Genomic DNA, 25,439 nt, shown 5'->3' on the forward strand with positions numbered 1-25,439 from the left:
TAAAATTCGATTGATCCCTATTTGTAGTCAAGGAAAGAAAATGGGCACTTGGACTGTATTGTAATTATGGGGCTTCCAGGCAACCCTAAATAGATGTGCAATCTCGATACTGGCAAATACCTGGGAGAAGAAATTATTACTCTGGTAGAGCACGTTGCTAGGAAAGGTTGAAGATAAAATTGCGCATAAAAAAAAAATCAATCATCTTTTGGCTAATTTGCCCTGCTCACCACCCATCAAGGTTATCACAATTGTCAGTTGTCTGCTGAATATATGAAGATGAGGGTCTACTTGCTAAAAATGATCACCAAGAAAGCTAAGGCCTCACCAGGCAGTGGGGACCCTGGAGTGCTGATGCTGGGAGCTGGGTGGGTTCAGGGTACAAAGAAGGGGACTCTTACTGAGGGACACAGTAGTAGGGAAACCAGCACCAACTCATGTCTGAGATGCCCTTCGCAGTGGGCACTGCAAACACCAGCCCCAGGCCCACCCTACTGATGACTGGGAGAAAGCCATCCGGATGGAGGAGGGTCTGCCATTCTGTGAATGGCAGTGGGGGAGTGAGGGTTGGCACATTCTGAGCTGCTTGGTTATACAGGGCTGGGCCTGGCACTTTGACACCCATAACCTTAACCTTCACTACAACCCCCAGAAGTAAGTATTATTAGCTCCCTTTGAGAGAAAGAAAGAAAGTTAGTCACTCAGTCACGTTCAACTCTTTGCAAACCCATGGACTGTAGCCTGCCAGGCTCCTCTGTCCACAGGATTCTCCAGGCAAGAATATTGGAGTGGGTAGCCATTCCCTTCTCCAGGGGCTCTTTTCGACCCAGGGATTGAACCCAGGTCTCCCACATCGCAGGTGAACCCCTTACTATCTGAGCCACCAGCGAAGCCCATTAGTGCCCTTTACTGATGGGAAGATGGAAGCACAGTGAGGATCAGAAAGGTGGCTGAGGTCACAGGGAGGTAAGTAGCAGAGTGGGTTCAGAGTCAGCTGGAGGAGACGAGGGTGTCCGGGCGACTCATTCCGCTCCAGCCAAGCAAGATGCTTCCACACCAGCATCTCTGGAAGAGCTGAGGGCAGGGGCTGGTGGCAAACCTGCAAACCCCTCTCCACACCTGCCTCTGCCTCTCCTGCACACCTGGAGCATCACTCCCTCGGCCTCTCTAGAAACCTACAAGGACCAGGCAAAAAATGATACTGGCGGAGGTGCAGGCAAGTTCTGTTTGGTCCCACTTACATGAAGCACAGAGACCAGTCAAATTCATAGAGTCAGAAAGCGCACTGGTAGATGCCAGGGGCTGGGGGGAGGGAGAGTTAATGTTTAATGGAGACAGAGCCTGCATGTGTGCACACTAAGTCACTCAGTTGTGTCCATCTCTTTGCGACCCTGTGGACTGTAGCCCACCAGGCTCCTCTGTCCATAGGATTCTCCAGGCAAGGATACTGGATTTGGGTTTCCAGGCCCTCCTCCAGGGGATCTTCCTGACTCAAGGATGGAACCTGCGTCTCTTATGTCTCCTGTGTTGGCAGGCAGGTTCTTTGCCCCTAGTGCCACCTGGGAAGCCCGAGTTTCCATTTAGGAAAGTGAAACACTTGGAAGGATTGCTAGTGAGAGCTGCATAACAATATGAATGTATTTAGTGCCACTGAACTATAGAGTTACATGCAGTTAAAACAGTATTTTTTAAAAATAGTATGTTTTGTATTGTGTGACTTTTTAAATTTCATTTTTAATCGGATGATAATTGCTTTACAATGTTGTGTTAGTTTCTGCTATATAACAACATGAATCATCCATAAGTATACATATATCCCCTCCCTCTTAAACCTTCTTCCCACCCATCCTCATACCACCCCTCTAGGTTGTCACAGAGCACCAGGCTGAGCTCCCTGTGACAGATACTAGCTGGACAGCAAATATTCCCCATAAGAACTGGTGGTGGCAGCGGGGTGGGGGTGAGTTCTGTCTTTCTTCTGAGCTGTGTCGACCTTATGAGAAGCAAGGTTGTAACAGTCTGGAGAGGTCAATTCTGCTGAGGATGGTCTCTAACATCGGCTTCCTCCTAAGGTCGGTGTGCACAGCGCCTTGCCATCCCAGGAGCTCTGTGACGGCTGCCCAGAGGGATGGGCAGGGCCTCTTTCAGGAGCGATGTGTGTTAAGCCATGATACCCCTTTCTCCAAGTGGAGTCAGCAGCACCAGGACACAGGTGGTGGGCTGGGCTTCAGCCAGAGGAAGTGCCAAAGGTACAGCCTTTCTGAAATCAACCTGCCACCATGGAGCAAACTTCTATAAGCGTTTGATATCATACCCAAGTCATTCTACTTCTAAAAATCTATCTCAGGGAAATAACCAAGGGGTAGACCGAGATTTATGCCCAGAGACCTTGATCCTAGCGTTCTATGTAGTATGAAAAACTGTGGGACTTTGCTGGTGGTACAGTGGATAAGAATCCAGCTGCTAATGCAGGGGACACAGGTTCAACCCCTGATCCAGGAAGATTCCACATGCAGAGTAGCAACGAAGCCCATGCACCACAACTACTGAGCCTGCACACCATAACAAAAGATCACACGTGCCAAAACCAAGACCCGACGCAGATGAATAATTAAAAGGTGAATTACAGCAATTCCATATGGCCTTTATAGAGCTTTATACAGAGCTTCCAGTGATATAGGGAAATTTTTATAAAAGAGTGCTAAACAGTCACAACAATAAAAACCCAGGTATCAAATTGTAGAAAACTTTGTAAGGAAAAATTCATAGATAACTACGAGGATTACAGGCGACATGGTGCAGCTTTCAGATACTCTAGTTCTTTTCAGAGTTGTCTACATTTAGTTATTATCCTCCAAGGTGGCTGGGGTCCAGGCCTGGGCCAGGGTCCAGCCAGGCCACAGCAGCTCAGGAAATCTAATTTGGGTGCATCAGAACGGATATGAGAGATGGACCATGAAGAAGGCTGAGCGCTGAAGAATTGATCCTTTCGAACTGTGGTGCTGGAGAACTCCTGAGAATCCCTTGGACAGCAAGGAGATCAAACCAGCCAATCCTAAAAGAAATCAACCCTGAATATTCACTGGAAGGACTGGTGGTGAAGCTGAAGCTCCAACACTTGGGCTATCTGATGCGAAGAACTGACTCATTGGAAAAGACCCTGATGCTGGGAAAGATTGAGGGCAAAAGGAGAATGGGGAGACAGAGGATGAGATGGTTGGATAGCATCACTGACTCAATGGACATGAGCTGGAGCAAACTTCAGGAGGTAGTGAAGGACAGGGAAGCCTGGCATGCTGCAGTCCATGGGGTCACAAAGAGTTGGACACAACTTAGTGACTGAACAACAATAACCCACTGAATAATGACTCTCTATTCTTCCCTCCTCCTAGCCCCTGGGAATTGCTATTCTACTTTCTATCTCTATGGATTTGCCTATTCTAGGCACCTCAATGTTCATCCCTTACTGTCTGTCTTATTTCACTTAGCTTGATATGTCTCCAAGGTTTGTCCAAATTGACACACCCACCCTACTTTTACCTCCATTTTCATTGAACTTAGGATGGACAGGGTTGTTCCCATTTCAAACTGAAAAAAACAGAGGCTCACAAGGGTAGAGCGGGGACTTTTCCTTGGATTGACTGAGTCTATCCCTTGCTGTCAGCCATCAGTGGTCCAGAGTCAGACAACAAATATTGATCTGGCCTCTTTGCCGTGCTTATCTATGCTAAAATTAAGTGACTAAGCATCTCCCTCACCAAAACCAGAGAATAAAAGGTGCATTTCAACCAAAAGCTTTCTTTTTTTAAAAAAATTTACTCATTTGGCTGTGTTGGGCCTTAGCTGCAGCACCTGGGGTCTTACGTTGCAGCACGTGGACTCTCTGCTTGCGGATCATGGGCTTAGTTGCTCTGTGGGATGTGAGATCTTAACATCCCCAACCAGGGATTGACCCTGCATCCCCTGCACAGCAAGGTGGATTCTTAACCGCTGGACCACCAGGGAAGTCTGCCTCCTGCAACCCAAAAAACACTTTGTTGAGGTCAGTAGGGTCTGGCATAAGAATCCCATTCTTTCTGGGCAGTGGATCCTTAGCCCGACCGTTCCCAAAGCACAGCTCTGCACCCTGGCTCTCCAACCTTCCTCCCCACCTGTGGGCATAAGTGAGCAGACACCCTTGCCCACAACCAGCCCACCAGCCACCCCACCTGCTGCCCTCCCCGTGCAGCATCTCTCGGCTGGGTAAGCAGCCTGAGTGCAGCCTTGTCAAGAGCCTTCTTACATTCTCCTTCCAGACGCATCCTCACGGGGGGATGTGGAGAGAGCTGGGGCAGCAGGGTCTAACTGTCCCCAGAACAGGTCTTCTCCTAATGCTGACCTTTTGCTTCTGCCCTGAGAAGCATTCTCACTCTGAAAGTTCCATTCCAGCCACAAGTGGATTGTGAAAAGCCCACCCCTATTAAGGGTACATTTTCCAGTATGGAGGTTTCTTGAAAAACTAAAAATAGAACTACTATATGATCCAGCAATTCCACTCCTAGATATATATACAAAACAAAAATAAACCCTAATTCGAAAGATAGATGCATTCCTATGTATATATCAGCAGCATTATTTACAACAGCCAAGATATGGAAGCAACCTGTGTCCATCAAGAGATGTATGAATAAAGAAGATGTGGTTTGGACTTCCCCGGTGGTCCAGCAGCTGAGAATCCGCCTGCCCATGCAGCAGACGTGGGTTCAGTCTGTGGTCTGGGAAGATTCTACGTGCCTTGAGGCAACTAAGTCCATGCGCCACAACTACTGAAGCCTGTGCACCTAAAGCAGGTGCTCCGCAACAAGAGAAGCCAGCGCAAAGAGAAGCCTGCGCACCGCAACAAAAAGGAGCCCCCACTCACCACAACCAGAGAAGGCCCACGCGCAGTAATGAGGACTCAGCACAGCCACAGGTAACCAAAAATAAATGTTAGAAACTTATTAAAAAGATATACATATATATATATATATGATACACACACACGCACACAAAATGGAATACTGCTCAGCCACAAAAAGAATGAAATGTTGCCATTTTCAGAAACCTGGATGCACTTGGAGAGAATTATGCTCAGTGAAACAACTCAGAGAAAGACAAATACTGTATGATATCACTTCTATGTGGAATCTAAAAACTATAACAAACTAGTGAATATAACAAAAAATAAACAGACTCGCAGATATAGAGAACAAACCAGTGGCTACCAGTGGGGAGAGGGAAAGGAGAGGGGCAACGTAAGGGCAGGAGAGTAAAAGACACAAACTACCATGCTTAAGATAGGCTACAGCGACATACTGCACCACACTGGAGTTATAGCCAACATTTTATAACAACTGTGAACGGAGCACAACCTTTGAAAATTGTGAGTCACTATACTGTACACCTGTAATGTATGTAATATTGTATAGCAACTATACTATGATTATAAAAAAGATAGAGGCACACTTTGCATGACCCAGTCACAACAGTTCAGTAGCTGATGGAGTCCTTCTAAACAAGTCTAATTCCTGCTAACAACACACACCTCGTAGAATACATTACCTGTGAACTGATGCTAGTTATCAAGTTTCTCTCTATTTAAGACAACACATTACATCACTACGGTGGCACAGTCACAGTAGTGACTTAGAAAATGGTAATTTTTGTCCTTCTGTGTATTTCACCTTGATCCCAGCACACCCAGACAGGCCTGTTCCTGCAATGCCCGTCTTTGCCCAAACCTCGCCCACCATCACCCAGGCTTCCCAGGTGGCACTAGTGGTAAAGAACCCCCTTGCCAATGCAGGAGACATAAGAGATGCAGGCTCGGTCCCTGGGTCTGGAAGATCCCCTGGAGGAGGAAATGGCAACCCACTCCAGTATTCTTGCCTGGGAAATTCCGTGGACTGAGGAGCCTTGCGGGCTACAGTCCGTGGGATCACAAAGAACCAGACATGACTGAGCATGAACTTGAAAAAACACAAAACCAAAAACCTCCCATCATCCCCAGCTCGGACAACCATGGGGCCTCTTCACCACCCTCCCTGCTTTCACTCTTGCCCTCTTTGAGTCCGTTCTCCCCAAAGCCAGAGTGGCCTTTTTAAAGATTGATGTTCATGCATTTGTTTGTTTGTTTGGCTGCTCCGGGTCTTAGTCGTGGTACAGGGTTTTCCATCTTCACTGGGGCATGCAGCTTCTTCAGCTGTGGCATGTGGGACCTCGTTCCCTGACCAGGGATCAAACCCAGGCCCCCTGCATTGGCAGCATGGTGTCTTAGCCACTGGACCACCAGGGAAGTCCCCAAAGTGACCTTTCAGATATGTAAATCATTCCACATGTAAATCATTCCCTGCTTCAGAGGCTCCAACAGCTTCACATGACAACTAGCCTCACCTCAAGCCTCCATTACAGTGCCCTGCGTGGTGCCAGCCAGCAGCCTCCTGTCCTTGACCCGCTCCAGCCCATGGCTTCCCCGTCTCCCTCAAACACCCACCCCAGGCTCTTTGCACTGGCACACCCTCTGCCCAGCCGGGTCCTTCTCATTCCCCACAGCCACAGCAGTCGTCCCCGCCTCAGAGACCTTCCCTAACTAGTCCTAACCGTTGAAGTAGCCCTGTCACTCACTTGCACGTCACCCTGATTTATCTCTTTGTGCTTCTTATCAATATCTGAAATGATTTTATCTATCTTCTCTTTATTTACTTTTTTGAGGGGCAGGATCTTCATTCCCTGACCAGGGATTGAACCTGGGCCAGGGCAGCGACAGGGACAATGACCACTGGACTGCCAAGGGATTCCCTGCAGTTATTTTATTTTTGTTTTACGTTTACAGTATCTGAAATTGTTGTGTTTTCTATACACATTTACTCTCCAAGGAGAGAAGCTTAGTGTGTGTTGATAATGGTGGTATCCCCAGAGACGATCATAGATTAGGGGCTCAATAATGCTTGTTGACTGACTGACGGAATAATCTTTTTCTCAGCTTAAATCCTCCTTTTACTCCGACTCTCGCTCAACCTCTGCCCTGTGGCTCTCCTTGAAGGGACTGCCCCTGGCTGCGGGCTTCCCGCCACCCCTGCCCTGCCCTCTCACACACACCCCGCTGCTGTCAGGCTCTGCCCCTCTGCTCTCCTGCAGCTGGTCTCACCAGGACCCCTCACCCACTCTAGGGCTCCAGAGCTTCAGCCATACCCCAGCCCAAGCTGCCTGCAGGCCCTGGCATATGAAAACCCAGCGCATTGCTACTGGAATCGGTGCCCCCTCCCCAACCCTGGTTCCTCCTACTAGGCTCCCCACTCCCCTCCTTGCCCAAGCCAGAAGGTCAGGAACCTGAGCCAGATGCCTTCTGTGCCCTACCTGCGTCCCCCAGACACACCTGATTTCAGCACAGCAGTCCCACCTCCAAGGCACCCCTCAGTACCCACTCGATTTTTCAGTGGTCACAGGGAACACTCAGCAGGGGACGGAGGGACAACGCCCTAGGGCCTGTGTGACAGTTCATTCCGTGTGTCAACCTGACTGGGCCATGAAGTACCCAGAAACTTGGTCACACATTACCCTGGGTGTATCTGTGGGGTGTTTCTGGGTGACATTAACACTTGGATTGGTAGACCGAGTAAAGCAGATGGCCCTCCCCAATGCGGGCAGCCCTCGTCCAGTTTTTCGAAGGTCGGAATGGAACAAAAAGGCTGACACTCTAGAGAGTGAGAGGAATTCTTCTTGCCTGTTTGAGCTGGGAACACGGGGTTTTTGTTCCTGTCTTTGGATTTTAATTGAAACATCGGCTTCTCCTGGGGCTTGAGCCTGCTGGTTTTCAGTGGTCTTCTACCCCCCCGGGCTGTCCTGGCTCCAGCTGGCTGACTGCCGATCTTGTGATAATCATATGAGCCTCCATAATCATATGAATCCGTTCATCACAAAATCTCTCTGTCTCGATACACACACACACACACACACACACACACACACAGAGTTGCTGTTGTTGTTTAGTCGCTAAGTCATATCCAACTCTTTGGTGACTGCATGGTCTGTAGCCTGCCAGGCTCCTCTGTCCATGGGATTTCCCAGGCAAGAATACTGGAGTGAGTTGCCGTTTCCTACTCCAGGGCATCTTCCCAACCCAGGGTCTCCTGCATTGGCAGGTGGATTCTTTACCCCTGAGCCACCAGGGAAGACCTATATATACATATATATATTTATTCTCATTTTTGTTACATGTTACAAACATAGATATTTATCATATATGAGAGATGTATATGATATATTAATTATAATGAATATTTAACATATTTCCCACTCCTGTGTTCTTGCCTGGAGAATCCCAGGGACGGGGGACCCTGGTGGGCTGCCGTCTATGGGGTTGCACAGAGTCGGACACGACTGAAGTGACTTAGCAGCAGCAGCATATTAAATATAATGAATATTTACATAGTCCATTGGTTCTAGAAAACCCTAATACAGGCAACCGTCAACCACTGGGACATGGGAGCTAGTGGATAAATGCCCCAGCTCCCTGTCCTCCTGAGGGACGATTCAGGTGAGTATTCCATGTGGTTTCTCTGCCTGCTGCAGTCACCAGCTCAGTCACACACCTTCACAGGAGTCTCTTCCTTCCCTGGGTCCTTCCTCTGCCTCCCAGGCCTGCTCCTACATCTCTGAGTCTCAGGCTTGCTTTTGGCAGCAGCCAGCTTGGGTACCTCCTAGGTGTCTCCCATCCCTGCAACGAATACATCCACTCAGTCCCCAGGCTGGTGGATTCTGCTCCTAAGTCCCTCTGACTCTGTCTGTGTTAGTTTCCTGTGGCCGCTGTAACAAGGTTGAAGAGCTGATTTGAAAAGCTGATTCACTGGAAAAGACCCTAATGCTGGGAAAGATTGAAGGCAGGAGGAGAAGGGGACGACAGAGGATGAGACGGCTGGATGGCATTACCGACTCAATGGACATGAGTTTGAAGGAAATCAACCCTGAATCACCACAAACCCTGGGTACAAAGGGTGGGGGGATGGTGGGGTTAAAATGACACAAATGTGTTCTCTCACAGTTCTGGGGTAGAAGTTAGAAATCAGTGTCTCAGGGTTGAAGCTAACAGGGAAGTGCTCAGTAGATAACTGTAGAATAACGAATATGCCCTTGTCCTTAAGGAAATCAACCTTGAATATTCACTGGAAGGACTGATGCTGAAGCTGAAGCTCCAATACTTTGGCCACCTGATTTGAAAAGCTGATTCATTGGAAAAGACCCTAATGCTGGGAAAGATTGAAGGCAGGAGGAGAAGGGGACGACAGAGGATGAGATGGTTGGATGGCATCACCAACTCAATGGACATGAGTTTGAATAAACCTTGGGAGAGGGTGAAGGACAGGGAAGCCTGGCGTGCTGCAGTTCATGAGGTCACTGAGTCAGACACGACTGAGTGACAGAACAACCACCTCAAGCTTAGGAAAGCATCACACGTTTCATTTTCTGAGCAGAGCCCCCAAATCACCAAGTTTTGAAATATAAATATGGGTTAAAGTATCAAAATGAGTCCCTCGATTTAGAATTCAAGATTGTTTGGTCTATTCTAGCAAAGGACAGACAGGAAAAAAGATACCCTGTCTGCATCTTATGGACAGATTCACGAGTCCCTGATTTATACACCGTTTGCTGCAAGCGCTCAGCAGCCTTCTGTAGCTGGGATACCTGCATCCACTGCACACATCTGCAAGGCCTGTCTCCCAGCTCATCAATACTACTGTGGGTGGGACTTCTCTGGTGGTCCAGTGGTTAAGACTCCATGCTCCCAATGCAGGGGCACTGGTTCAATCCCTGGTTGGGGAACCAAGATCCCACGTGCAGCCAAAATAAATGAATAAAACAAAGAAATGTTATAAAAATATATGTGATGAATGAACATTGCTCAGTTGTGTCTGACTCTTTGCGACCCCATAGACAATACAACTTTGCGCTTTCCAAACTGTCTGCCATTACCACACACTTACACACATTACCTTTAGAATCAAGCAAAGGATGAAAGTTTTAAATGTGTGGAGAAACTACTGATCAGTTAGCAGAGGCTCCCCTAGAATCCATTGTGCTGCTCGACTCAGCACCACTGGGGCACTGGGCAGTGGGCAAGACTCTGCTCTCCTGGGACATGTCACGAACTTAAGAAGCTAGAGCCCCAACGTGTGGCACTCAGCCCAGAGGCCGGAGGACAGTGGAGTGGTTGGTGGGCGGCCAGCAGAATGAGATCCATGGTGGAGAGTCTCCTGTCCTGGGAGAAGCCTTATGGGGATTTCAGTTGCTATTTTAATACTACTTTCACTTCACTCTGTGTGTGTGCGCCTCTTCAGGATACTGAAGCAAATGACTTGCTAAAGGAACAACCTCTTGTCTTCTTCAAAGACAGAGACAGAGGTTTGTGCCTGAGCACCAATACACTTGTGAGAGGCAGGCCCCAACCCCATTGCCCTCCCTGAGAAGCTTCTCCCAGGTGCACTGGCTCTGGGAGGGGCCATTTCAGAGACCAGCTCAGAGCCTAGCATCCATCAGTGACACTGACTGAATCTTGAAAGATGACAGATGAAATTCAAGCATCGTCTCTAACCTTGAATGTGGCAAAGCCTAGTAGCAGTTATGAGCATTAAGGAGCAGAACTGTGCCTGAGGACTGTCCCAAGGGAGAGGGGACTATGCCGGTTGATGGTTACTTTCAATCGGTTCAGTCGCTCAGTCGTGTCTGACTCTTTGTGACCCCATGGACTGCAACACACCAGGCTTCCCTGTCCATCACCAACTCCTGGAGCTTGCTCAAACTCATGCCCATCGAGTTGGTGATGCCATTAATCCTACAATATTTAGATAGCATTATGAGCCCCTCAAAGTGATCTGGAAAGCTCACTCCACACACAGGACTTGTTTCAGAAGGTGATTTCATCTCCTTGGAGATGAGGTTGTGTCCAGGTATTCCTGAATTAAAAGAGGGTCCAGGTCTGGGCCACCTGGCTTTCCCTCCTGCCTGGTGCCAGGCTGACCACACCTTTCTAGGGAAAAGAGATTTTAAAAGTGGGGAGCACACCATATAAAGTGGGTACAGCTTTCAACTGTCATCTTACAACCAATTTAGAAGTAGCGGTGTGTCCTGGGGGTGATGAATTCATCATCAAATCCAACACCACCTGGACGGTGGGTGTGAATATGGCTGGATTTTCCATTTCTGTGGCTGTAAACCAGTAAGCTGTGAAACGAGAAGTCTCAAGTAGCTGAAAGAGACAACCGCTAGACTCCACAAATAGAAGGCTATTAATTCACTCTGATGCTCTGTCCCCAAAGCTGGAAGCTTCCTTCTGGAGGGTCCCTGAGCTCTGTTCTCCCATAGTCTATTTTTTGCACCTCAGAATCTCCTCCAGTCCATGCTGGTTCAGACCCTGGCTGCCTGGATGGGCAGAGAGTCTCTGCCCTCACCTTGTACAACACCTTACAAAACATCAAGGAGAGGAAACATCAGGGAAAGCACCTCTGGTGTGGTACAACTGAGTCGGGGAGGGATTGGCCAAAGCCTCCCTTATAAATTTACATCTGATCCTGTTTTCACTTTGTCCTAAAACCTCCCAGTGGGAGGTGACTCATTTGGTAAAGAATCCACCTGCAATGCAGGAGACCTGGGTTCAATCGCTGGGTTGGGAAGATTCCCTGGAGAAGGGAATGGCTACCTTCTCCAGCAATCTTGCCTGGAGAATACCATGGACAGAGGAACCTGGTGGGCTACAGACCATGGGGTTGCAAAGAGTCAGACATGACTGAGTGACTAACACTAAAACCTCTGATCCTCTCCCCTCTGGGAGACCCTACTATAAACTCTCTAGGTTCATTCCAAGTTGGAACCTGATAAATTCTTGCAGCCTCTGAACCCACCATGCACACTCGCATCTCCTCACTCTGCACTTACTGCCCCTTATTTAGAAAATCCTCCCCCACTACTTCATTCTAATAAATTTTCCTCATTCTGGAAAACTCAGGGCCATGTCACCTCCCCAGTGAGGCCTCTCTCTCCAGGCTGCTGCTTTGAAATTAACAGTGCGTCCTCTATATTCTCTGCAAACACACACCACTTCTGCCATCTCTTGTGAGCTTCTTAAAGAGAAGAGACGGGGCTTTTATATCTTTGCATCCCTAGCTATTCGCACTCTCCTGAAGTAGGAAATGGCAACCCACTCCAGTATTCTTGCCTGGAGTATCCTGTGGACAGAGGAGTCTGGTGGGCTACAGTCCATGGGGTCACAAAGAGTCGGACACAACTGAGTGGCTCACACTTATTTGCACTCAACCCAGCAAAGTCCAGGTGCTCAAATCCCACTTGAGGAACTGAACAAGGTGTTTGGGAAAGTGCTGTGTAAGGACCCATGCTGCCCCCTGCGACCCTCAGTAAAATTTTCAAGGTCAAGCAGGCGGATGCTCTTGCAGAGGCAGCTTTCTTTGCCTCTGAGATTCCTGGCAGGTCAGTGTCCATTCCATCACCCTCTACTCCCTACATTTCATGGGCCCTGCACCCAGGGCTGGAGCTGTGCAGAGGGTAGATGGGTCGAATGGGTTGAGCACAGTTCTGCATCCTCCCATGGAGTTCTACAGACCTGCATGGGCTCATCCTAAGCCAAAGCCCAGGCCTGCAGTGGCCACATACCGTCCCCTCTGCCCCCGACTCCCCACCAGGGCTGGAGGCTATAGCGGAGCCAATAGCAATGCTGTGCACCCGAGCTAGCATCCAGGGTAGAGTGTGGGCAGTGTGCCCCTCTCCCCTGCAGCCCTCTCTCCTCCAACTGACTTATCCTCCAGCCTTTCCTCCATTCACACCCCTGCAACAGGCAGTATTTCCACAACTTTGCGTGTGTCATGCTCCCTGCCTGCAAGTCCTCCTCCACTTGGCCAGTTCTGCCTGGTCCCCAGTGGCCCTCACAGAGTCCCTCCCTCTGTGGCCTCAGTCCCAAGTCCCCTCCCCTGGCAGGCTCCCCACTACCCACCACTCAGGGGTAATGACTTGCTACTTTTCTGATTCTTTATTCCACTCATATGTGGGGTCCTGAAGACAATTAAAAGACACTTACTCCTTGGAAGGAAAGTTACGACCAACCTAGATAGCATATTGAAAAGCAGAGACATTACTTTGCCAACGAAGGTCTGTCTAGTCAAGGCTATGGTGTTTCCTGTGGTCATGTATGGATGTGAGAGTCGGACTGTGAAGAAAGCTGAGCACTGCAGAATTGATGCTTTTGAACTGTGATGTTGGAGAAGACTCCTGAGAGTTCCTTGGACTGCAAGAAGATCCAACCAGTTCATCCTAAAGGAGATCAGTCCTGGGTGTTCATTGGAAGGACTGATGCTGAAGCTGAAACTCCAGTACTTTGGCCACCTCATGCGAAGAGTTGACTCATTGGAAAAGACTCTGATGCTGGGAGGGATCGGAGGCAAGAGGAGAAGGGGACGACAGGATGAGATGGCTGGACGGCATCACCGACTTGATGGACATGAGTCTGAATGAACTCTGGGAGTTGGTGATGGACAGGGAGGCCTAGCGTGCTGTGATTCATGGGGTCGCAAAGAGTCGGACCGAGTGACTGAACTGAACTGAACTGAACTGGGACAAGGATGACCTCTGTGTCTCATGTTTCCCTCAGAACTGGGGCAATATTCTGCAAGCAACAAGTGCTTAATGCGTGCTCATGGACACACGATCAGATGTCGAGGATGGTGGGGAAAGCACCTACAAAAACAGTTACACAGTCTGTGTTTTCCCCAGGAAAAGCAGGTATAAAATGCTTCCTTTTTCTAAAGAAACATTTGCAAATCTTTTGCCAAAAATCTCGGTAAGTGAGCATGCACAATGATTGCAAATGCTCTTGATGAGCAGAAAGGTGAACCTGTTGAAGATATTCATTAAACACCCAGACTGATAATAGGGTCATTGAATAGGCTCCTCAGCAGAGACACCCAGACTTGGTAGGGCTGAGCCTCGCCTCTCTCTTTTTTTAAAAACTTTATTTTTTATTTATTTATTTTTTTTACTTTACAATATTGTATTGGTTTTGCCATACATCAACATGAATCCACCACGGCTTTCACCCAATGAGAGGTCACTCTCTTTTCCATTCTCGTTTAACCACAAAACTTCTTTTTCACCAAGCAGCAGGAGAGAAGGCCACTGAAACTTATTTCCAAAGTGTTTTGTAGGTTGGAATAGGAGGAAACGTGGTGCTTGAAGGCACTACTGCTTCTGGCATGGCATCTAAGCCAAACTACTATTTAAATTTTTGGTCTTTTAAAAGACACACGATAGGGACTTCCCATGAAGTCCAGTGGTTTAGATTCCATGCTTGCAAGGCAGGGGGTGGCACGGGTTCGATACCTGGTTGGGGAGCTAAGAACCTACATGCTGTGCAGCACAGTCAAGAAAATATTTTTAAGAAATAAACTTTAAACAAACACTTAAAAAAAAAAAGACAGTACATTTAAAGTCTCGGTTCTGGGCTTCCCTGGTGGTCCAGAGGTTAAGAATCCATCTGCCAACGCAGGGCACATAAGTTTGATCCCTGGTCCAGGAAGATTCCATATGCCTCGGGGCAACTAAGCCCGTGTGCCACAACTACTGAGCCTGCGTTCTGGAGCTCATGCTCTGCAACAAGAGAAGCCACCCCAGCAAGAAGCCCATGCACCGCGAGGAGTAGGCCCCACTCACTGTAACTGGAGAAAGTTTATGCATGGAAATGCAGACCCAGCACAGCCAAAAAAACCCATTTTTTAATTTAAAAAATAAATAAAAATTTAAAAATAAAATAAAATTTCAGTTCCAAGAAGTGTAGGTCTCTATTACAAAAGACCATGTCCAACACAATGACCTGTTGCATCTTGCCTCTTCCTGAGCGCAGGTGGGGGTGGGGCAGGGTGGGGCGGGGGAGGCCTAGGAGAAGGAGCTGGTCAAACTCCCTCCTTGGATGACTGTGTTTCAGAGGCTTCTCTCCTTCTGTGCAAGAGAACAACAAACCACCAGACCAGACTCTGACAGCTCAAATGAAGCAGCTGTTTCTCACTCAACACCCTCCTTTCCCAGATGAAGGACACTGATTCATGGCGGGGAGACACATATTTCAGGCCATTTTTCATACACCGACAAGAAGTAAATTAGGAAATCATGTAAGTACAATACCCGAGTCATCCCTTCCTATTGATCACATGTAATTTACATCTTACAGAGATGTGAATTCTTGCATTCTCACTCCACAAGGAAAATCTCAATGATTTATTCATTTCAAATGAAAAATAGAAGGTAGATGAGAAGAATGACTTCACAGACGCATCGTTCTCGGGGCACTGGTGCGAGGCTGTCTCGCACACTGCCCGAAGGGCTCCGTGTGCAAGTCCCTCTAATTAACAAGGTGAATCAGGCGGCAGCTCTCTAATTAGTGAGCATGACAAGCCAGCGGAAACAGGCGGGCGGACTGGTACACATAGCCGGCCAACAAAGGCTCGGCACGTTTCAAGTGAAAAAATGCAGATTTCTTCTAAATAACTATTAAAAGTAAGACTGTTGGGGGGAAGAGAACACCTCATTTTAATTCGCACGTTTCATGTGTATTCTTCCTTCATTCTCAGGGATAACCAGCTCCTTTGGTAAGACAGGGTTTGTGTCAGCCCTTTATACAACCTTTCCAGGCAGAGCATTGCTGAAAACACAGGCATTTTTGCTTGAAATAAGAATCAACAACTTAGTTTGGGATTTATGATCAATTTGTGTGTGTTTTAGTCTAGTAAGCAGTATCTGCCATTTATCTTTATTTTTCTTCTTCCAGAACTCAGAGATGTCTGATGGGAAACTCTCCGGAGATTTTGCTCAGTGCTGTTCAGTCCCTCGGGAAACACTGCAAGGAGCCCCCACAGGACAGAGACTACTAGCACCTCCACCCTCCAAAGAGGGGCAGAGCCCCTGCAGGGTCACACCTGGTTACCAGCTCGATCTCAAGGTGAGCCTAGACTGCCGCTGGACACAGGTTTTTCCCCTGGTTATTGCCCTGGGTTTACCATCTTTGCTCGTCTGCCATCTTGATCTGTCTTTGCTATCTTGAGGGCAGCAGTCAGGCCAGCTCCCCTCTGCATGAGCCAAGCTCCGTGGGTGCAGCCTGCAGTCACCTACAGCGTAGCAGCATGTTGCTGGGGACACCATCATGCATGTTCTCCTCCTAAGCAATGGCTCCCAAGGCCTGGGCTTGCTGCCCGACAGGTTGGGCTTCACCAAGGATGGTGAACAACCTCTGTGTCTTTTCCATTCTAGCTGCTTGCAGCATCTCCTGAAAGGTATTTTCTTTCAGCATCAGGGACTTGTTATCAGGTAGCTGCTAAAAGAGTCTTGTGGATGGAGAACATACAGACTCAGATTCAGCTACAACAGTGGTTCCCAAACTTTTTGCCACCAGGGACCAGTTTTATGGAAGATAATTTTTCCACAGACCTGTGTGTCGGGGGGTGGTTTTGGGATGATTCAAGTGCAGTACATTTATTGGGCACTTTATTTCTATTATTATTATAGCAGCTTCACCTTAAATCATCAGGCTTTATATCCCTGAGATTGGGGACCCCTGACATAGAACACACATCTACTGAATCTAGACACCATGCTGGACACTTCCTTTGGAGCAGGCACTGATGCTACTGTTTACAATTTATGGTCAGGAGGGGTAGAGAGGATGTCCTGGGTCCCTCAGCTGAAAGATGCTGCTGAAAGCAGATGATGAACTCTGGGTTTATACCCCAACCTGAAGTCTCCCCTCCTCGCCTTACTAAGACTCACAAGTTCTGATCCACAGACCAAAAGATGTCACTTCATAAAACTCACTGCTCTTCCCACATAAGCAAACTCTAAGACCTGTGAGCAGTTCAACAGTTGTTTGCAAAGAATAGTCTTCCTGTCTGTCTGGAGAGAAATAAGAGGGACAGCTTAGAAATATGGGGATCCTTGTAACGGTACCTCTTCCCTGCATTTCACTGTCCCTGAAAGACTGAACCTCGTGAAAGATTGTTTCCAGGCAATATAAATGAAAAAGATCTGAAAAGCAATCATGGGTGTAGGGGGCAGTCAAGAAAAAGTCAAAGGAAGCTGGGCCAATTGGGAGGCTGCAGGGTTTTCTCTGCATCCAAGCAAACATCCCTCCACATGCCCTCTCTTCCCTCTTCAACTCTTCACTCATGATCAGGTTTATCTATATAGTCTCCATCTCATGTAGAAACTCAGCATTTAAGAGTTTCTAGGACATGGCAACCCACTCTGGTACTCTTGCCTGGAAAATCTCATGGACAGAGGAGCCTGGTAGGCTGCAGTCCATGGGGTCGCTAATAGTTGGACACAACTGAGCGACTTCACTTTCACTTTTCACTTTCATGCACTGGAGAAGGAAATGGCAACCCACTCCAGTATTCTTGCCTGGAGAATCTCAGGGATGGGGAAGCCTGGTGGGCTACCGTCTATGGGGTCGCACAGAGTCGGACATGACTGAAGCAACTTAGCAGCAGCAGCAGGACTTTTCTGGTGGTCCAGTGGTTAAGACTCCGTGCTTCCCATAAAGGGGGTGCAGTTGCCTAGCAAGGCCAAAATAAAAGTTGCCAGTGCACACTGGCCCCCAGGACAGCGGTGGCTGAGGAGCAGGGAGGGCTCCTTCCTTCTCTCTGCCCTCCCATTCATTCCTCACCAGCTCTGCCTGCAGAAGACTTTGGAGCCCCTCTCCTGCACCCACTATTCCCTGAACTTACCCTCATCACCACAGCCCCTTCCTCTGAATCCCATAGGAACCTGATGCACTTTTTGAGCCATCACATTCTGTTTCACACCATACTGTCACTCAGGCAGCAGGACAAAACTGTGCTTTCAGTCAGTCAGACCTGGGCTCCAGTTCTGCCTCTGCTAATTTCAGGCCATGATACTCTATTTCCATCCTTAAGTCTCTATTTCCTTACCTGAACAAAAGTAGAAATAACCCTCCAACCTTGAAGAGGTGTTCAGAGGATTAAATGAGATAAAGCTGAACTAGCATATGTGTTATCTAGCATATAGCAGGTGTTAAGATCTAATTTGGGCTTCCCTGGTGGCTCAGTGGTAAAGAATCTGCCTGAAATGCAGGAGATCCTGGTTCAGTCCCTGGGTCAGGAAGATCCCCTGGAGTGGGGCATGGCAACCCACTGCAGTATTCTTGCCTGGCGAATCCCCACGGACAGAAGAACCTGGCAGGCTATAATCTGCAGGGTCATAAAAAGTTGGACATGAATGCTGCTAAGCAACTTAGCAGCAGCAGAAAGGACTAATTTAAGAAAAATTCTTTTCATTTTGGAAGTTTTAAAAATGGTATTACCTTTAAATGGTGTATTTGAACTTCATTTATGTCTGGTACCAATCCCAGGCAGGTCAGTCATGAACAAACTATGTGACCTTGTGCAGGACACTAAAACCCTCTGAGCCTTGGTTTCCTCATCCATAATGCAAGGTTGGCCATACCTGACTCCCAGGTGTGGTTTAATGAAGCAGTGGATGCCGGAGCCCTCAGCACAGGGGTCGTTCAGTAAGTGTCATTTAGAAGCAAGAACCTTGTGTCTGCCCGGACCTGACAAAGAATTTGAACAAGAGGAATATTCTCAATAAATGAACATTTATGGAAGGAATGAGAAGGGAAGAGGTGTGCTAGATACATGTTCCTGTTGCAGTTTTTATTCTGTATGGCTTTAGACAAGCCACTTGCCCTTCTGAGTCTCAGCATTTTCAGTCTACAAAATGGGAGAAAATCTGTCAACCTCACTGGCTTGCTTCCAAAACTAATGTTTAGAAAACATAAGTCTGATTCAGCCATTAAAAAGAATACATTTGAATCAGTTCTAATGAGGTGGATGAAACTGGAGCCTATTATACAGAGTGAAGTAAGCCAGAAAGAAAAACACCAATACAGTATGCTAACGCATATATATGGAATTTAGAAAGATGGTAACGATAACCCGGTATGCAAGACAGCAAAAGAGACACAGATGTATAGAACAGTCTTTTGGACTCTGTGGGAGAGGGAAAGGGTGGGATGATTCGGGAAAATGGCACTGAAACATGTTTAATATCATATATGAAACGAATCACCAGTCTAGGTTTGATGCAAGATACAGGATGCTTGGGGCTGGTGCACTGGGATGACCCAGAGAGATGGTACGGGGAGGGAGGTGGGAGAGGGGTTCAAGATGGGGAACATGTGTATACCCATGGTGGATTCATGTTGATGTATGGCAAAACCAATACAATATTGTAAAGTAATTAGCCTCCAATTAAAAGAAATAAATTTATATTAAAAAAAGAAAACATAAGTCTGGAGGGAAAGTACATCAAATTATGGAACAAAGACTATTTCAGAAATTTAGCTAACTAGTTCAACAGGAGTGAATATTATAGATGAAAGCATCTATGACATTCATTATAATACTACGTTGTTACCTGGTGAAAATTTGATGGTCGATTTTTGCTCAGTACTAAAAGTTTCTGCCTTTTAACCTGTGCAGGTAAGCCACCTGAGTTAATTCATGACAGCTGCTTTTAATTAGTCACGGAAATTTTTTAATTTCATCTTAAAAATATAACAAATTTTATGCGAGAATAGTTTGAAATGTCTGAACTCTTCTATTGAAAAGTTAGTACGTGGTTTAAAATTCCAAAGTAGATTTTTAGGGGTTTGCAAAGCATTGAAGTAACATTTACTTATGTTTGGGGCAGGACGGGAAACACCTATTTAGTAAATTATAATTTGTCTTTAGGAATATCTTTTGGTGCTAATGCCTTCTAATACACAGCCAAAATACTTGTCTTATCTGAAATGAACTTTTGAAAAATTAAAAACCACTAGACAAGGGAGGAGGGAGGGGGTTCAGGATGGGGAACACGTGTACACCTGTGGCAGGTTCATGTTGATGTATGGCAAAACCAATACAATATAGTAAAGTAATTAACCTCCAATTAAAATAAATAAATTTATATTTAAAAATAAAAAGAATAAAAATAAAAAGCACTTGACAATACTTAGCCCTGCAGAACACCTGCGCCAGCTAGAAAAAAAATTCCCCACAGCCAGAGATTCTCCAGGGTCACACCAAGTTAGCCTGAGTGTATTTTATATTCTTAGGGCATTGCTTTTCCAGCAACAGGTAATGTCAGGGACCAGGGCTCTGACATCAATGGTGAATCATAATGAACAGCTTTCCCTGGGGGCTCGGTGGTAAAGAATCTGCCTGCTAAGCAAGAGACTTGGGTTTGATCCCTGGGTTGGGAAAATCCCCTGGTGGAGGAAACGGCAACCCACCCTGGTATTCTTGCTTGGGAAATCCCATTGACAGAGGAGCCTGGCAAGCTATAGTTCATGGGGTCGCAAAGAGTCAGACACAACTTAGGGACTAAGCAACAACAATGAACAGCTTTAATTCAGAATTCCCTGGTAAAGAGTCTGGTACTAGGTGTATTAGTTACCTAAGGCTACCATTAAAAAGTTCCACAAACTGGGTGGCTTAAAATAATGAAAATTTATTCTCTCCCAATTCCAAGGCTAGAAATTCAAAATCAAGGTGTCATCAGTATCGGTTCCCTATAAGGGATGGGAGCCTCTTCCATGTTTCCCGTATCTTCACATCATCTTCTCTTTGTTTTTTCCTCTCTTAAAAAGAAAAACAACAAACTTTATTTATTGATTCTGGCTATTTATTGATTCTTAGTTGCAGTGTGCAAGATTTTTTAGTTGTAGTATGTGGGATCTTTAGTTATGGCATGTGAACTCTTAATTGCAGCATATAGAATCTGATTCCCTGAGCAGGGATCAGACCCAGGCCCCCTGTATTGGGACCACGGAGTCTTATTCACTGGACCGCCAGGGAAGTCCCTCATCTTTTTGCCTCCAAATTTCCCTTTTTTACAAAGACACCAGTCAAACTGGATTAGAGTCTACCCTAATCACCTCATCTTAACATGACCATCTGCAAAGGCCTATTTCCAAATAGGGTCACATTCACAGATACTGGGGGTTAGGACTCCAGCATCTTTGTGGGGCACCGTTTGGGCCTATAACAGGAGCATGGTGGGCTGCCATCAATGGGGTCGCACAGAGTCAGACATGACTGAAGCGACTTAGCAGCAGCAAAGCAGCAAGGCTGTCACTAGGCAGGGAGCAGAGGTGTGTGGCTGGCCTGCGCTTGCCAGGCCTCCCAGAAGGCAGCTGGCATAAGTGCCACAGTGCAAGGTCTACCCATGGGCCCTGCAGGGAGGGAAGCTGAGTGTTGCCAACAAGCGGAGAGTGGCTCCATCTCTCAGGAGCTGTGTTCCATGAGGCAAGTGCTGAGGACTGTTGTACAAAATCAGCATGCCCATTTACTGACAGAGAGGGACCCTTCACAGGGAGGCTGACACCTGGGTGTACATGATCTGCACATTCTCCTCCTCCAGGCAAACATGCAACTGTGCAGAGAGTGAGTTTGTCTGTTTCAGGTAACATGGCATGGTCTCCATCTCCATCTCCATCTCAAGGGGAGTCTTGCTCACAGGCGGAATGCTGCCAGGATTCCTGGGGAGAGCCTGGAGGGGCCGCTCATAATCTCTCCCTGCTAATCTCGAGTGGACCAGACATGCTTCTAAGAGACACTCTTTTTTTTTCTTTTTTTTGAGATATTCCTGGAAACTTTCCTTTTGACAAACTGACTCTGAAGAGTTCAGCTTTGATTCAATTCCTGTAGATTTCGTCATTTAGCGCTGAGGTCATTCTCTCCTCCTTCATTTCCCAGTTCTTGGAGTACCTCACTATAGTCCCCAACTACACACTCACAGCCTTCCTGAGAATGTTTGCCTTAATTAATTCTCTCTTTAAGAATAAAAAGAAACCAACCTTCTGACTGTGGTATTTTATTCAGTGCCGGTCTTGGACAAGGTCTGCTTCTTCTCTTTCACAAATAGGGGCCAACCAGACAAGCTCATCAAGATCCATGCAAGCAGGCTCTAAGCCCAGCTGGCACATGCGTGAATGGCCAGGAGGGGCTGGTCTTTGCTGAGATGTGAAGCCAAGTTGGAGGGGGCTCAGTTGTGGCCAAAGAATAAAGGAAGTGCTATAAAAATTCTCTTCTTTAGGACCAGGGGCATTTGTAGCTCCTGAAAAAAAAAAAACAGCCTGGAGTTTCTCTTGTGCCATGTAAAATGTTCAAATAGATAACTGATGTCAGTTATACCTCAAGAAAGCTGGAAAAAAATAAGTAAAAAGAAATGAGATACAGTAAGTCTCCTACACATGAATGAGTTCCGTTCCAAGAACATGTTTGTAAGTCCAATTTGTTCCCAAGTCCAACAAAGTCAGCCTAGGGACCCAACTGATATAATCGGTTATACAGTACTGTACTGTAACAGCTTTATAAAACTTTAAACACAAATAATACATAAAAAACAAACAAACACAAAAAATAAAGAAAACATTTTTAATCTTATAGTACAGTGCCTTGAAAAGTACAGTAGTATACTACCACTGTTGGCATACAGGGGCTGGCATTGAGTGAACAAGCAAGAAGAGTTACTGACTGGAGGAGGAAGAGGAGGTGTGATATGATCGAGTTGAAGGATCATTAGCAATAGGAGATGGAGGGCAAACTGCAATTTTACTCACATCTGATGTTGATGGAACACACGTCCACATCTTTGAAAGTTCTCAAGATTTGTATGTAGGGGACTTACTGTATTAAAAAAAATGGATTGCTCATTTTTCTAAGTGACAAGATACCTATAAATAATAAAAAGAAGTCTTATTCCAAGATCAGTAATATACATCTCTATTAATTATTAAAATATAATAATTTTGGGATAAGCAAGTATTCATAGAAACGATCATGCTCTAACTTAGAAAATCACTTTAAAATCAGCAGTCAAAATGACTAGTTGAGATCATGGAAATAAATAACTAAATAATTTCTTACTAAATATGAGGTGATCCCTTTCATCTAGCTTCTATTTCATCCAGGTCTTAATAAGAGTGAACATTTTGATCTTTACTATCTTGCTGAATATAATTAGCACCTGATTCCTGCTCTGTAGTCAGACTAATTTCCCATTTATATCTCTGACACCTCCCGACAGCCTACTTGACTTGCCTGACACATTTTCAAGGTATTAGGAGGACTCCATACAAAAGAGAGATTTCTTGTCCTTACTATTTGGGGATATGAATAGGTTTGGGGGAGGCTCAACATTTGGATAGAATCTCTGGCAAAAAAAAGGGTGAAAAAGACATTAAAATAGAAGTATCACTGATTTTTAAAATAGGACTATCTTAAAGAAGCTCCCTCAGATACTGGTATACTTAAAGATTTATTTTAAAGTATGTCTATGATGTTTCTGTTTAACAGCAGAATCTGTATAGCAGACAAAGATTCCCTTCATCCTGCCCCAGAGAAATGGCAAATTCTATGACCAAGGCAAAGGATGCAGAACCAAGAAGCCATGGCAATCGGAAATAAGAATCTGTATGATCTCACCGGTGAAGAGACCGACAGAGCACTGTGAAATGCCAAACAAAACAGCATGGACATGAAGAACATGGGGCTTTTGAGTCATGTAGTGCTGCGTTTGAGGCCATACCAGTTGTGGAACTTGTTCTGTTGTCCTGCCTAGGTAGGAAAGCAGATTTGAAGCCCCATCTACTATTGAATATAACCCCCAATCTAGCCCAGCGAGGGGCCTGGCTGGAGTACCCAAGGGTTGCATGGCCCATCCTACAGTCCTGCTTACAGTGGTACCTGAGCAGAGAACCAAGTCAGGAGCTCTGTCCACATGCAAAACCAAGCCAGTGGCCTTCTCTGGTCAGATAACTCAGTGGACAGTTCTGCCTGATTTAAGTCCCTAGCCAATAAGCTATGCCATCCTTGGAACCTGTTCTGCCACCCCACTCAGAAAGGGAAGCAGGTTCATTGTATATCCCTGCCATGAGAATAGCCCACAGTCCCACCTAACCAGAAGGGTTAACTAGAGCATCTCGGAGACTGTATGGTCCACCATTCAACCCAGCTTGCAGTGGTACCCAAGCTGATAGCCCAGCCAGTGAGTAGCTGGGTTGTAGGATAGGCATGCTGCTGCTGCTGCTGCTAAGTCGCTTCAGCTGTGTCCAACTCTGTGACCCCCATAGACGGCAGCCCACCAGGCTCCCCCATCCCTAGGATTCTCCAAGCAAGAGTACTGGAGTGGGTTGCCATTGCCTTCTCTGTAGGATAGACGAAAGCTACAAAATATCATCAAATCACAAAAAAGAAAGAAATATAAGTGAGGAACAAAGAATCTACAAAACAGCCAGAAAACAATTAATAGATAGGCAACAGTAAGTCCTTTCCTACCAATAATTACTTTAAATATAGATGGAGTAAATTCTCCAATGAAAGACACAGAATGGCTGATAGAATAAAAAAACAAGATCTAAAGGAGATAAACCAATCAAGAAGATATAACAATTGTACATATTTATGCATCCAACATCAGAGCATCTGTATAAATCAAAAGCTAACAGAACTAAAAGGAGAAATAAACAGTAACATAATTATAGGTAGAAACTTTAATACCTCACTCTCAGCAATAAATAATCATCCAGATAGGTAATCAATAAGAAAACTGGATTTTAATAGCACTATATTGGAGAAGGCAATGGCACCCCACTCCAGTACTCTTGCCTAGAAAATCCCATGGACAGAGGAGCATGGTAGGCTGCAGTCCACGGGGTCGCTAAGAGTCAGACACGACTGAGCGACTTCTCTTTCACTTTTCACTTTCATGCATTGGAGAAGGAAATGGCAACCCACTCCAGTGTTCTTGCCTGGAGAATCCCAGGGACGGGGGAGTCTGGTGGGCTGCTGTCTATGGGGTCTCACAGAGTCGGACACGACTGAGGCGACTTAGCAGCAGCACAGACCCAACAGACAACATTCCCAACAACAGCAGCAGAATACCCATTTTTCTTCAGTACACACAGAACATTTTCTAGAGTATGTTAGGTCACAAAGAAAATCTTAGCAAATTTAAGAAAACTGAAATCATACCAACTGTCTTTTCCAATCACAAGAGTATGAAACTAGAAATAATAGCTGAAGGAAAGCCGGAAAACTTACAAATACATGGAAATTAAACTACAGAGTCCTGAACAACCAATAGATCAAAGAAGAAATCAAAAGAGAAATCTTAAAATATCTTGAGACAAATGAAAATGGAAACACATGTAACAAAATTATAGGATATAGCAAAAGAAGTTCTAAGAGGGAAGTTTACAATGATAAATGCACACATTAAAGAGGGAAACCAATTTAACAATCTAAATTTATACCTCAAGGATGAAGAAAAAGAACAAACTAAGCCTGCCTGATGCAAAGAACTGACTC

The 25,439-nt window shown here is 46.1% G+C and overlaps 1 long non-coding RNA gene across 2 annotated transcripts; it reads right to left on the minus strand.

Moving 5' to 3' along the window:
* LOC102188164 lies at positions 18,540-22,796 on the minus strand. 2 transcript variants are annotated; one of them, XR_001919587.1, is made up of 3 exons: positions 22,691-22,796; positions 21,926-22,185; positions 18,540-18,634 (listed from the first exon to the last, which is right to left on the minus strand). It is a non-coding gene; the product is annotated as an uncharacterized LOC102188164 (long non-coding RNA). The 2 variants fall into 2 exon arrangements; XR_001919586.1 differs by lacking the exon at positions 18,540-18,634 and adding an exon at positions 20,566-20,707.

The sequence above is a fragment of the Capra hircus genome, chromosome 18, assembly GCF_001704415.2.
Source record: "Capra hircus breed San Clemente chromosome 18, ASM170441v1, whole genome shotgun sequence".
Taxonomy (NCBI): domain Eukaryota; kingdom Metazoa; phylum Chordata; class Mammalia; order Artiodactyla; family Bovidae; genus Capra; species Capra hircus.